We start from the raw sequence: 13,845 nt of genomic DNA, 5'->3' as shown, positions 1-13,845 counted from the left end.
AAAGTTTTTTTTCCAGGCCTTGATTCGACACAAATCAATGAAAAATATTTAAAATGAAAAATATTTGATTATTTGAAAGACTACTGATTTTTTTTTCTTTTCAAGGAAAAAAAAACTTAATTTTAATTCTTAATATTGTTATTTTTAATATTGTTAACTTCTTCATATCTGTTAATAATATCTTTATGAGTGATTCAACTCGATACATAATAAATAAAAATATAATTATAAATAGAAATATAATTGTATATATAAATATATTAATATGTAATAATCTGTTTAGATTAAAAAATCGTAAGGGCCGAAGCTGAAGCCGCTTTGGGTGTTTAACTTAAAACGTTACATTTTCTTTTCCTGAACAAAAACTATAAGATTTAGAAACTTGGAACTTACTAAGGTGTGTAGAAAAGTGTTTAGGAATTACGATGGAATTAAAAAAAGTATACTATTCGATATAATATGTTCTAAAATTAAAACAACACATTGTGAACAACTGTGAAACTTGTTGGGAAAACACCATGTACAGTCCGCAAAAAAAAAAAAAAAAAAAAAAAAACGAATCACCCTGAATAACTTTCGTTCTAATGATCGGATTTTCACGAACTAAGTGTCAATCTTAATGGTTCCTGGGGATGACCTCAAATATGCTAATTAATTAGTGCCAACTATTAATTAAGTTACGAAATCAGACACAAAAACGTACTTTCTCTGAATAAACATATATTTTTCTTTACATATTTGGAATCTAGACACTTGAATTAGGGGGGGTAGACAAAATTTTAAAACAAATGGGTCATAAATTGGGTTGCAATAAAGGTTTATATATTTGGCGATAGTCCGGAAAACCGCCAAAAAAGTCGCCTGCGCAAATAAATATTTTAAGATAACCCATTGACTAATTCAAAAGAGGAATGCTTCATTTTACTAGGTTGCTAGGCAACCACGCTCTGACTGTAAAAAAAATTGAAATAATGTTTGTGATTGCTGGGAGAGGTTTAATTAATTGTTAACAGTAAATATCTCGAAGTTTCTAGGCAATAGACAATTTTTAAGCTGATTTCTGTCCAAAAAAAGAAAAAAAAAGTTATTTAAATCCCCTTTGAAAAGAAAATTTGTATCGATTTATAAATTATTTATGATTTTCTAAGTTTTTAGAATTTAAATACATGAATTTTTTATCTGATATTATATAGATTATGCTGTTTATGCTATATTTATTCGAGGATTTCGTACTAAAATTAAATTAACATAACTTATTATAGCTATATAAAAATTTTTAGGGATAATCATTTTTACAGCTTTAATCGAGTCTTATAGGCAGGAAAGTTTTAACAAAAGAAAAAAATTGTTTAGTAATTCTAATGCAAATTCACAAGGTTTTATATAATTTACGAGATTTCTTTTTTCTATAACTCAAGGAATTGCTGAATGTTTAGTGCCATTTTAAAAACATTGAAATATGTTATGTTTAAGAATAAGATATTGAAATAATATGTTGCACATTGTATGATTCATTGTTTAAAAAATCGCTTCATTCTGCTAGATATTTAGGTTACATGGTTTTCTTTGGATAAAAATTATTAGCAAATAGCATCCTCATGTTTCGTTACATTGTGAAACTTACGTTCGCAAATTGACCATAAAATGTCGCACAGCATATTCTTCAATTAAGATACGCTACATTTACCACCAAATACTACTACTATGATTAATTTGTTTTCTTATATATATCTGATACTTTCTTTTTAAGCAGAGCTCGTAAGATCTTTAAGATACTGAAATGGGGGCACAAAAACTTAAAAGATAAAATACTTAATTTCATTAACTCAAAATATCTGGTCTCAAAATTTTAACTTTTAAGTTAAATATAATATTACAATATGGATTCTCTTACGTTTTTAAAGACCACATAAATCCTGTTAAAATATTAAAATGCATATGTTTACTTTAACGAGTGTAAAATCCTTCTCAAAATAATGATCAAGACCCAAATGTAAAACAGTATAATTGACGATAAAAACTCAACTGGCTTCAAAACATATGACGGGAAACAAAAGTAAACATGTTTCGAGCATTCAAATATAATCGCCCATTCTCAAGACTTGTCAGGCTCGAATAACTTGCGACTTTTATTATTGGACGCTCAAAACATGTCTATTTTTATTATCATCCATTATTTTTTTTAAATCATTGACGTTATTATATTTTCGATTCAGTTTCTTGGGATTATCCATTTAGTTACACAACATATTAAATTCTTTCACTCTATATTAAAATAAGTTTTACATAAGTTATAGGCACAGGTTCTTAGATTGAAAAAATAATAATTCACTACTTTGTAAAAAAAATCAATGCAGTAATTGTTTTTTTTTTTTTTTTTTTTTTTGCTACAAACCTTAACATTTTAATTTAAGGACATCAAAAAATTCCGTTTACAATTGAAATTTATATTATTTATTATCTTTATAAGTATAGTGATTAGTTATTACATCATACCTTAGACACCTTAATAAACTATGTTTACTGACTAAATATAATAATAAGAGCTTGAATGGAAAATTTCTTTGCAGGCTTTTGTGCCAATAATTAGCTAAATTTTTATCTTATTGTGGTCTTTAATGTCCTGACGGGAACTGGTAGGAAAAATCCATTTAAAGACAATCATCCAGGAAAAAATGGGTGAAGTTTTTTTTAAGGTGACATCCAACGATAACTCAGGGCAATGCGAAGATAATTTCAAAAAGCAAAACTTCCCTTAGAGCAGGGATGGGCAAACTTTTTTGGTCGAGGGCCAAAAATCGAGAAAAAAAATGTTTGGTGGGACAAATAAAACTTTCAAAATTTAAAAAAAAAAGCGATATACAAGTTTTAATTTAAATATTTAGTGAGATGAATGAAATTGCGATTTCGTTTTTAAAAGTTCCTTATATTAAGGTTCGAAGCGAGATGTGCCTATTTTACGGAGCAAGGCTAAATGCTTTTCTGTTAGTCCACTTCTGAAATGATTCTTTCTAAGGTTCAAAGTTGAAAACTCTTGTTCACATATATAAGATTAAGCAAACATAGAGCTGATTTTCTGGGCATGAAATATTAAATTTTGGAAACTAGCTTTTGGTAATGATTTGTAAAACTTTGGCATATTTAGAAACAACTGCTTCAGATGATTGTTAGATTGTCCGCTCGTTGGATCTTAAAATGCGTAGTCTGCCAAATGTGAAGTACAATTTACCTATATTAGATTCCTCGAGAAAGACAAACGCTAGTTAGAGCCAATCTAAGACTATTCTATGAAGAACTTCTGCTTTCAACATTTTACCAATTGAAGCTGTCTGTGCTAACTATTTCCATCAATTTATGCTTTGTAGAACAAAAATAGAGAAAGTAAAAAGGTCATCAGTACTTTGTTAAAAAAGGAAAAACAGAAATAATTTTATATAGTTGACAAGAAAATGGATGTATATTGTTTATGTATATTGCCACTGATCGGCAAATTAAAATTATATCCGAGGGCCGGATAAAACCTTCCGGGTGGCCACAGTTGGCCCGCGGGCCGTAGTTTGCCCATCCCTGCCTTAGAGAATAATATTCGAAATACTGATTTTAAGAACTTTAGAAGAATCTTTAAGAGGGAAGTAGCCCTGGCATCCTTTTAGAAAGTGATTGCATTTACAATGCGGACGAAGCAAGAGTTGATTACTGCCCTTAAACGGGAAAAAAATTTCTCTCTAAAAATTATAAGGATTTATATTTCAAAGTACCCAGGAAAGAAAAAGTACCTCACTTGGTAGTTTTTCCTTACTGAAGAATTCCTTGAGATATTACAGAATCAGTCCCTGCCATATATTTCATTGGAAAAAGCGATTCATGAAATGAAACGATGATCGCAGCAACATTTTACAAATATATTGCAAATGTTTCAACCCATGGCTAATTAAAAATGCTATCAAATTCCCTTTTTTGCTTGTTCTGGATAGGTATAAATCTCATATCAATTTGAAACTGAGCAAAATTTGTTCATTAAAACAAATTTTCTGGTTTACTTTTCTACCTAATTCATTGAAATCTCCCGTTAGATCTTGAAAACAAAAGAATCGTAAAACAATATGTCGAGAAAATTTTACATCCATTTTTAAATAAGATTTTGAGGCATCAACTGATGAAGTTAAAATGCTTTTATGAAATGTGATATTATTCCATTCGATGTAGAAAACGTTGAACAAATGCATGCAAAACAGACACCAAGAGTTAATGAGCAAGACAGCTTATCAACAAAACACATGCTTTGAGAGTAACGATGCACTATTTCTTCAGAAGCTTGAGATGGAAATCTCAGAAGTTATGTTGCAAATTTTTAAAGGAACACTGACAGAAAAGTTTAATCTCCCAAATATCCAATAGCCTGTGCTTTTCTCAATATTGAAGAATTTATTTCAAAAAGAACATTTGGTTAATCAAATTTTAATAGTTAGAAGTAATTAATTAGCATATTTGAGGTCACCCCCAGAAACCATTAAGATTGACACTTTGTTCGTGAAAATCTGATCATTAGAACGAAAGTTATTCAGGGTGATTCGTTTTTTTTTTTTGCGGACTGTACACCATACAACAGATAGCATGAGTGCTGCTCTGTGTTTGACAAAATGTTTCTTTTTTTTGCGGAAACTATCGACATTCAAGAAGAAATAAACAATGATGAATGAGAATCAATTACGGTGAGAGGAGCCTCATAGCATTATAAGAATTCATTAAATAATGTCAGTATGTAAATATGATTAAAAGGGTCGCATTCATTTCGGCATTTAAATTGCTTAGTCCTTTTGGTGGACATCACGTCGCAGAAATGAAACCCTTGTTTATTTTTTGGGTTCAAGCTGTATTTTGAACATATTTATTTCAGAGTTTTATTGTTTAGACTTAATTTTTTTGCCGCTTTTTTTATAGATTGGAATGAAAAAAGTAATTGCGGTAACTATTTAGAATTATTCTCGATATAGCAAGTAAAGGAAGATATAAACAAGAGAAAAGAGACACTGAATAAATGAATCAACTAATCATTGAATCCAATATTATTGGATACTGAAACAATTTTAGAATTGAAAATTTTATTTTAATTTTTTTTTAAATAAATTGTTAGTTGGGGAGCGTTTAACGGATGCCGAATTACGTATCAACTTCAGGTATTTTTTTAAACCTAAATTGTAATAAAGCACACACGAATGTACAGTCCGCAAAAAAAAAAGATATCACCCTGAATAACTTTCGTTCTAATGATCCGATTTTCACGAACTAAGTGTCAATCTTAATGGTTCCTGGGGGTGACCTCAAATATGCTAATTAATTAGTGCTAACTATTAATTAAGTTACGAAATCAGACACAAAAACGTACTTTCTCTGAATAAACATATATTTTTTTTTACATATTTGGAATCTAGACACTTGAATTAGGGGGGGTAGACAAAATTTTAAAACAAATGGGTCATAAATTGGGTTGCAATAAAGGTTTATATATTTGGCGATAGTCCGGAAAACCGCCAAAAAAGTCGCCTGCGCAAATAAATATTTTAAGATAACCCATTGACTGATTCAAAAGAGAAACGCTTAATTTTACTAGGTTGCTAGGCAACCAATTTCTGACTGTAAAAAAGTTGAAATAATGTTTTGTGATTGCTCTGAGAGGTTTAATTAATAGTTAATAGAAAACATCTCGAAGTTTCTAGGCAATAAACAATTTTTAAGTTCATTTATGTCCAAAAAGCAAAAAAAAAAAAAAAAAAAAATATTCTTCTTTGAAAAGAAAATTTGAATCGATTTATAAGTTTTTAGAATTTAAATACATGAACTTTTTATCTGATATTATTTAGATTATGCTATTTTTGCTATGTTTATTCGAGGACTTCATACTAAAATCAAATTAACATAACTTATACAAAATTTTAGCTATATTCAAAATTAGCTATATACAAAATTTTAGGGATAATGATTTTTACAGCTTTAATCGAGTCTTCTAGGCATGAAAGTTTGAAGAAGAAAAAAGTGCTTGAAAAATAAAATGTAGATTGTATAGTAATTCTAATGCACATTCACAAGGTTTTCTATAATTTACGATATTTCTTTTTTCTATAACTCAATGAATTGCTGAATGTTTAGTGACATTTTAAAAACATTGAAATATTTTATGTTTAAGAATAAGATATTGAAATAATATGTTGCATATTGTATGATTCATTGTTTAAAAAACTGCTTCATTTTGCTAGATATTTACGTTACATGGTTTTCTTTGGATAAAGATGATTAGCAAATAGCATCCACATGTTTCGATACATTCTGAAACTTACGTTCGCAAATTCACCATAAAATGTCGCACAGCATATTCTTCAATTACGATAAGTTACATTTACCACCAAATACTGCTACTATGATTATTTTTGTTTTCTTATATATATATATATATATATATATATATATATATATATATATATATATATATATATATATATATATATATATATATATATATATATATATATATATATATATATATATATATATATATATATATATATATATATATATATATATATATATATATATATATATATATATATATATATATATATATATATATATATATATATATATATATATATATATATATATATATATATATATATAAGGTAAACGGGGTTCAAGAAGTAATAGAAACTCTCTTAATAGTGACAAATTAAATATAAAATTTCTTTCTAATATGGAAAATGACTTTAATAAACAATATAGCATTAAACCAATTAAAGATTTTGTCTTCTCCCTTAAGAATTCTGAAATATATAAGTTCCACGATCTTATTATTAACTTTTCTTTCATTAATTTACATTTCAAAATTCTTTGTTTCGATCTTATAAAAGCCAAAATGAGCAAAATTTTGCCTAATAAAAAGAAAAGTTTAGATAATTTATATTTCGTTATTAACTTTCAAAATCCTATTTTCGATAAGATCAAATTTCACATTTTTGAAAATTTTAAAGCTTTATTTCCATTAAAAGATTTTAACATTATTAAAAGTTTTAAATATAACAAATCTCTTGGTAGAACCATATTTAACTATAATAATATAAGCAAAAATATAGGGAGTATTAATATATCCGATTATGAATGTCACTGTGAGGAGGATAAATATTTTGATTTTGTTGATAAACATCATAAACATATTATTACTGGTAATTTAAATATTATAGAAAACTTGGAACTTAGGAATTTAATGATAAAAGGCACAAAGTTTAGACCCATTTACCGTATATCAATCAAATAGATTCTAAAATACTTTCTTAATGATCTCAATAGTTTTTGTTTAAAGATAGATTCTCTTTACCTTTAAGATTCTCTACAAATAGATTCTCTTTACCTTTAGGTATGCTAACAGAATGGAAAAGGGGAGTTTATTATTACTTTAAAAACTTTATTTTCAATAATAAGGATAATTTAAATAAGTATAACAATTCAACAAATTTTTCTAATATTGTTCAATCAATTAAGCAACTTCAAAAAAATTTTGTAATTACTCCCATAGACAAAGCTAACAATAATTATGCTATATTCTGTAAAAAATTCTATGCTGAACTTTTAAATACGGAATTAAAAAATAGTAAAAATTTTGAACTTAGTAATTTCAATAATAATATTGTCATTAAAAAAATTTTAGCTTTTTACAAGAGATTAAAAATTAAAATTAGCAATATACAATTTCCTTACTTAATTATCAGTCCTAAATTTCATAAAATTCCAGTAAAATTTAGAACTATCACATGTGGGTCTAATACTTATTTAACTAAACCTGGCACCCTTTTCTCTAACTACTTAAATAAGATTATTAACTATATTACTAAAGAAGGTTTCTCTTGGATTGTCACTAATAATCAACCGATTTTAGATTTCATTAAACATAATAAAATTAATTCTATTGCGACTTTTGATTTCCAGGATCTTTTCAATAGCATTTCCCTTTCTAAACTAAAAGATGTCCTTTTGAATTATTACCATGATTTTAAAAATATCCTTTGTTGCGATTTTGATTATTGGGAAATTCTGATTAATCTTTGTCTTTTTAATAATTATCTTTACAATGGAAGGGATATTTTTCTTCAAATTAATGGAATACCACAGGGATCTAATTATTCATCTCTCTTAGCTAACTTATTTTTGCATTATTATGAAAAAAATTTTACTCTTAGTATTAAATTTGTTTTTAGATATATTGATGACTTAATTATCTTTAATTTCCTAGATTTTACTGTTTTATTGAGTGATATATACCCTGAGGAATTAATCTTACTTCGTAATCATGATGATAACATTAATTTCAATTTTTTGGATTTGGGTATTATGAAAGTTGAAAATATCTGCTTTGTTGATTTATACGATAAAAGAAATGATTTTAATTTTAATATTAATAAACTAGTTACTTGGAATTCTAATGTTTCTAGGAGCATCTATTTAAATACCACTTTTAATGAAATGAACAGAATTAAAAGAATATGTAGTAATATTTATTTATCCAAAAAACAAATCGATAAACTCTTTCAAAATCTGATAAAAAACAATGGATACCCAACTAATGTAATAAAATTTTATATAAAATCATTGAATTAATCGTATATTTTGGTGGATATATTAAACATTTTTTTTGTTAATTTTTATGATTTTCCCATGTGCAAATCCATTTCAGGTAAATCCATTGCCAAAATTATTTCTTTGTTAATTTGTATAATTTTTCCATGTGCAAATCCATTTCGGGCAAATCCGTGGTTAGAATTATTTACTAAAAATTCCTTTACTAAATAATTTTCTTTGTTAATCTATACAGTTTTTCCATGTGCAAATCCATTACAGGCAAATCCGTGGATAAAATTGTTTGCTAAAAATTTCTTTATTAATTTATACAATTTTCCATGTGCAAATCCATTTTGGGCAAATCCGTGGCTAAAATTAGCTACTTAGGTTTTTTCTTTGTTAATTTTTCCATGTGCAAATCCATTTCGGGCAAATCCGTGTCAAAATTATCTATTGAAAGAATTTTTTCTTTGATAATTTAAATAATTTTTCTATGTACTAATCCATATCGTGCAAATCCGCGGCTAAAATTATCTGCAAAACAGGCAATTTATGTTTCTCTTTTCTATTTTATACTTTTTCTTAAATAAACATCTATCTTCTAAAACTATTTATGATCAATTTTTAAAATTATCCAGTATAATATTACCTTGCGCACATCCATTTCGGGCCCATCCTTGGTAACTAACAAATCAAAACTCAGAATAACAAATCACTTCAACAGTGCAGTAAGAACGACACTTTAAAACCCTCTTGTTACACTCAATTTGCGCTTTTGTTTTCATCTTTTGTTTTCATATTTTGTAATCTGGCAATCTTTCTGCGAAAACATTTTTAAATCATTCTTGAAAAATATTCGTCCATGTAAGATGAACTGATTTTGCTGCTCGCTTTATAGTCTCCCCTTTTTAATGTTTTTTCTTTTTATTTTATTTTATTATCTGTTTTTACATGTTATTTTTACTTATTTGTACTTTTTGTAATCTATTTCATTTGTTGTTATTTTTTAAAAAAAATTTTTTGAGTGCTCCTCACACTATTGTATTAATTTATTTAGCTTTGGCTTTATTGATACAATATCAGAAAGCACTCTGTTTCGCGGATATAATCGTGTGGGCTGAAGAAAAGATTATATCCTTTTTTTTTTCCGGTTTTTTTAATTAACATTTCATGATTTTTTTTTTTTTTTTTAATTTTTTTAATTTTTTTTTTATTTATTATTATTATTAATAAACTGTTGTTTGTTATTTTTTACTTTTTATTTCCCCCCCTTTTTCATATGTCTATTATTTTTCTTTGTTTTATTCTTCGTTATGAACTTATATATATATATATATATATATATATATATATATATATATATATATATATATATATATATATATATATATATATATATATATATATATCATGTATATATATATATATATATATATATATATATATATATCATGTATATATATATATATATATATATATATATATATATATATATATATATATATATATATATATATATATATATATATATATATATATATATATATATATATATATATATATATATATATATATATATATATATATATATCATGTATATATATATATATATATCATGTATATATATATATATATATATATATATATATATATATATATATATATATATATATATATATATATATATATATATATATATATATATATATATATATCATGTATATATATATATATATATCATGTATATATATATATATATATATATATATATATATATATATATATATATATATATATATATATATATATATATATATCGGATATGATACTCTCTTTTTAAACAGAGCTCGTAAGGCCCTTAAGATACTGAAATGGGGGCACGAAAACTTAAAAGATTTTTTTTCCCTAATGCCCGCCTGTGTTAACATCCGTCAATTCAGGCATCTACAAGGCGACAGATATCTGTGTGGCCTAAGGATTCCTAACGAGTTTCAAACATTCTCAAAATTAAGTGTTCATTCACTGGAAAATTTAGTGTTTATTCAATTTAAGAACTGTTCCTTCACTTGGTTATCTTACTACTTATTATTTAAACCACCTAAAGCTTAAAACAATATTATGTAAGTTATCGTAGTTTTTTTTGCATAATTTGCATTTAATAACAAATATGTCGACATGCATTTAATAACAAATACGTCATTTAGCTAAAATTACAAATTTTGAAATTTTTATGATTTTTTTTTTAAAGACAAGCTAAGCTTAAGTATTCCATCACGTTTACCCTATAAGATTTTGAGAAATTTGCTATGTTGTGAGAGATGCTTAAAATGTTGACTACGTACAGTACCGCTCAAAAGTATCAGTACACCTAGAAACTTATAAAAAAATGGCAAAATTCAAAGTGTCATAACTTCTTTAAAAATGATCGAAAATGTTTCTGCTTTAGCTCATTTTGAAGCTTAAAATCTTTACTTTTATGTACTCTAATTGTTTTTAATTAATATATTTTTCAACTATGTACAATTACACTCTAAACAATCATAGAAAATTGTATTAATTTTTTGTGAAGTTTGACGCGATGTACGGGCACAAAGGGGTTAGATATTGTTAATTTTTATTATACCATTGAAAAATGTGGACTTTTAGCTTTCATTTAAAAAAAAAAATTCCAAAAAAACATGTTTTTTAACGAAGTTATTGTCAAATAAAAAAAAAGGTTTTTTTTCAGAATTTAATAATTTTTCAGCAATTATAATAAATTTTAGTGTAATTATAATATGATATGAAATTTTTTAAATTAAAATAAATTAAAATTTAATATTTCTCGATAATATTATTTCATAATTTATTATAACAATTTTAACTTTTTTTTTGGAAAATATAATAATGAAATAAGAATCAACGTTTACAATTTAATATTTTGAAATTTATTTTTTCGTATTTTTCTCAGAAAAAATTTGAAAACAAAAATGTATGTACATTGTACGCTGTATGTACATTGTATGTACATGTATGTACATTGTACGTTGATTCTTATTTCATTATTATATTTTCCAAAAAGAAAAGTTAAAATTTTTATAATAAATTATGAAATAATATTATCGAGAAATATTAAATTTTAATTTATTTTAATTAAAAAATTTTCATATATTATAATTACACTAAAATTCATTATAATTGCTGAAAAATCTGAATTCTGAAAAAAAAACTTTTTTTTTAATTTGACAATAACTTCGTCAAAAAACATGTTTTTTTAGAATTTTTGTTTTTAAATGAAAGCTAAAAGTCCAAATTTGTGAATGGTATAATAAAAATTAACAATATCTAACCCCTTTGTACCCGTACATCGCGTCAAACTTCACAAAAAATTAATACAATTTTCTATGATTGTTTAGAGTGTAATTGTATATAGTTGCAAACTATATTAATTAAAAACAATTAGAGTACATAAAAGTAGAGATTCTAAGCTTCAAAATGAGCTAAAGCAGAAGCATTTTTGATCATTTTTAAAGAAGTTATGACACTTTGAATTTTGCCATTTTTTTATAAGTTTCTAGGTGTACTGATACTTTTGAGCGGTACTGTATTTTTATTAATATTTATAAAATATATATTCGAGAAATTTATGAATATTTTATTCCAAATTTATTCATTCGTATGTATATTATTGAAATTTTATCAGTTATTGAGAAAAAGAAACTGAAAAATAAAAAATAATCACATTAAAGAAGCACAATCTGTTGTATAATCATATTCTATCAGAAGCATGCTTTTATAAAACTCCACATTCTCTGAATAAAATGTATTTTATTCAATAAAATGTTTTATTCAAATTTCTTTACTAAATTGCAAATATAATTTTAGACGACTAAAAAAGAAACATCGTATTTTATAGATTAAAAAAATAAAAATGAAACGATAAGCAAACGATTATTAGCGAAAAAAATATGAATGAAATTTTATGCTAAGCGCGCGAAGTCAAGTTCCTCGCAAGTTTATCACATTTTAATATTAATCGCCCCATTTAATCATTTCTTCATTGCCGCCAAATTATTTTTTTAAAAATAATTAATTTTAATTTTTCTCAGCTTCTAATAAATAAAAACAGTTGAAACTTTAGATTTTTCAATTGAAAAATATGTAGATTAATATGGTATAAAAAAATTCATACCTTGTAATTCAAAAATTTTTCATCCTTTATTTAATTAAATAATAAAAAATAATTAACAATTATTAAAAATTATTTTTTTCGTGAAATTATCTTTGGGTAAATGAGTTTTTTGACTGGGTGAAATTTTCTTCGAATTGCTTTATTAGTTTTTAAAATATGACTAAAAACGTAAAAAGTGAAATTAACATTAAGGGGTACGAACTTTGGATCGCTCTCCTGACCAAACTCAGGGTGATATCTTTTTTTTTTTTGCGGACTGTACTATGCATTAACGAAGCGTCGCTGATATGTTAACAAAAGTAAATTGTGAAATAAAAAAGAAAAAGATATCACCCTGAATAACTTTCGTTCTAATGATCGGATTTTCATGAACTAAGTGTTAATCTTAATGGTTCTTGGGGGTGACCTCAAATATGCTAATTAATTAGTGCTAACTATTAATTAAGTTACGAAATCAGACACAAAAACGTACTTTCTCTGAATAAACATATATTTTTTCTTACATATTTGGATTTTTAATCTTCAAAATATAGGGGGTAGCCGCAATCTGGGAAATATGGTCCCCATAGTTTGGTCAGGAGAGCGATCCAAAGTTCGTACCCCTTAATGTTAATTTCACTTTTTACGTTTTTAGTCATATTTTAAAAACTAATAAAGCAATTCGAAGAAAATTTCACCCAGTCAAAAAACTCATTTACCCAAAGATAATTTCACGAAAAAAATAATTTTTAATAATTGTTAATTATTTTTTATTATTTAATTAAATAAAGGATGAAAAATTTTTGAATTACAAGGTATGAATTTTTTTATACCATATTAATCTACATATTTTTCAATTGAAAAATCTAAAGTTTCAACTGTTTTTATTTATTAGAAGCTGAGAAAAATTAAAATTAATTATTTTTAAAAAAATAATTTGGCGGCAATGAAGAAATGATTAAATGGGGCGATTAATATTAAAATGTGATAAACTTGCGAGGAACTTGACTTCGCGCGCTTAGCATAAAATTTCATTCATATTTTTTTCGCTAATAATCGTTTGCTTATCGTTTCATTTTTATTTTTTTAAT

Source organism: Parasteatoda tepidariorum, chromosome 3, assembly GCF_982258835.1.
Source record: "Parasteatoda tepidariorum strain Cologne lab strain chromosome 3, Ptep-v5.0, whole genome shotgun sequence".
In the NCBI taxonomy this organism is placed as follows: domain Eukaryota; kingdom Metazoa; phylum Arthropoda; class Arachnida; order Araneae; family Theridiidae; genus Parasteatoda; species Parasteatoda tepidariorum.
The sequence above is the reverse complement of the archived record's forward strand: the minus strand, read 5'-3'. Positions refer to the sequence as shown.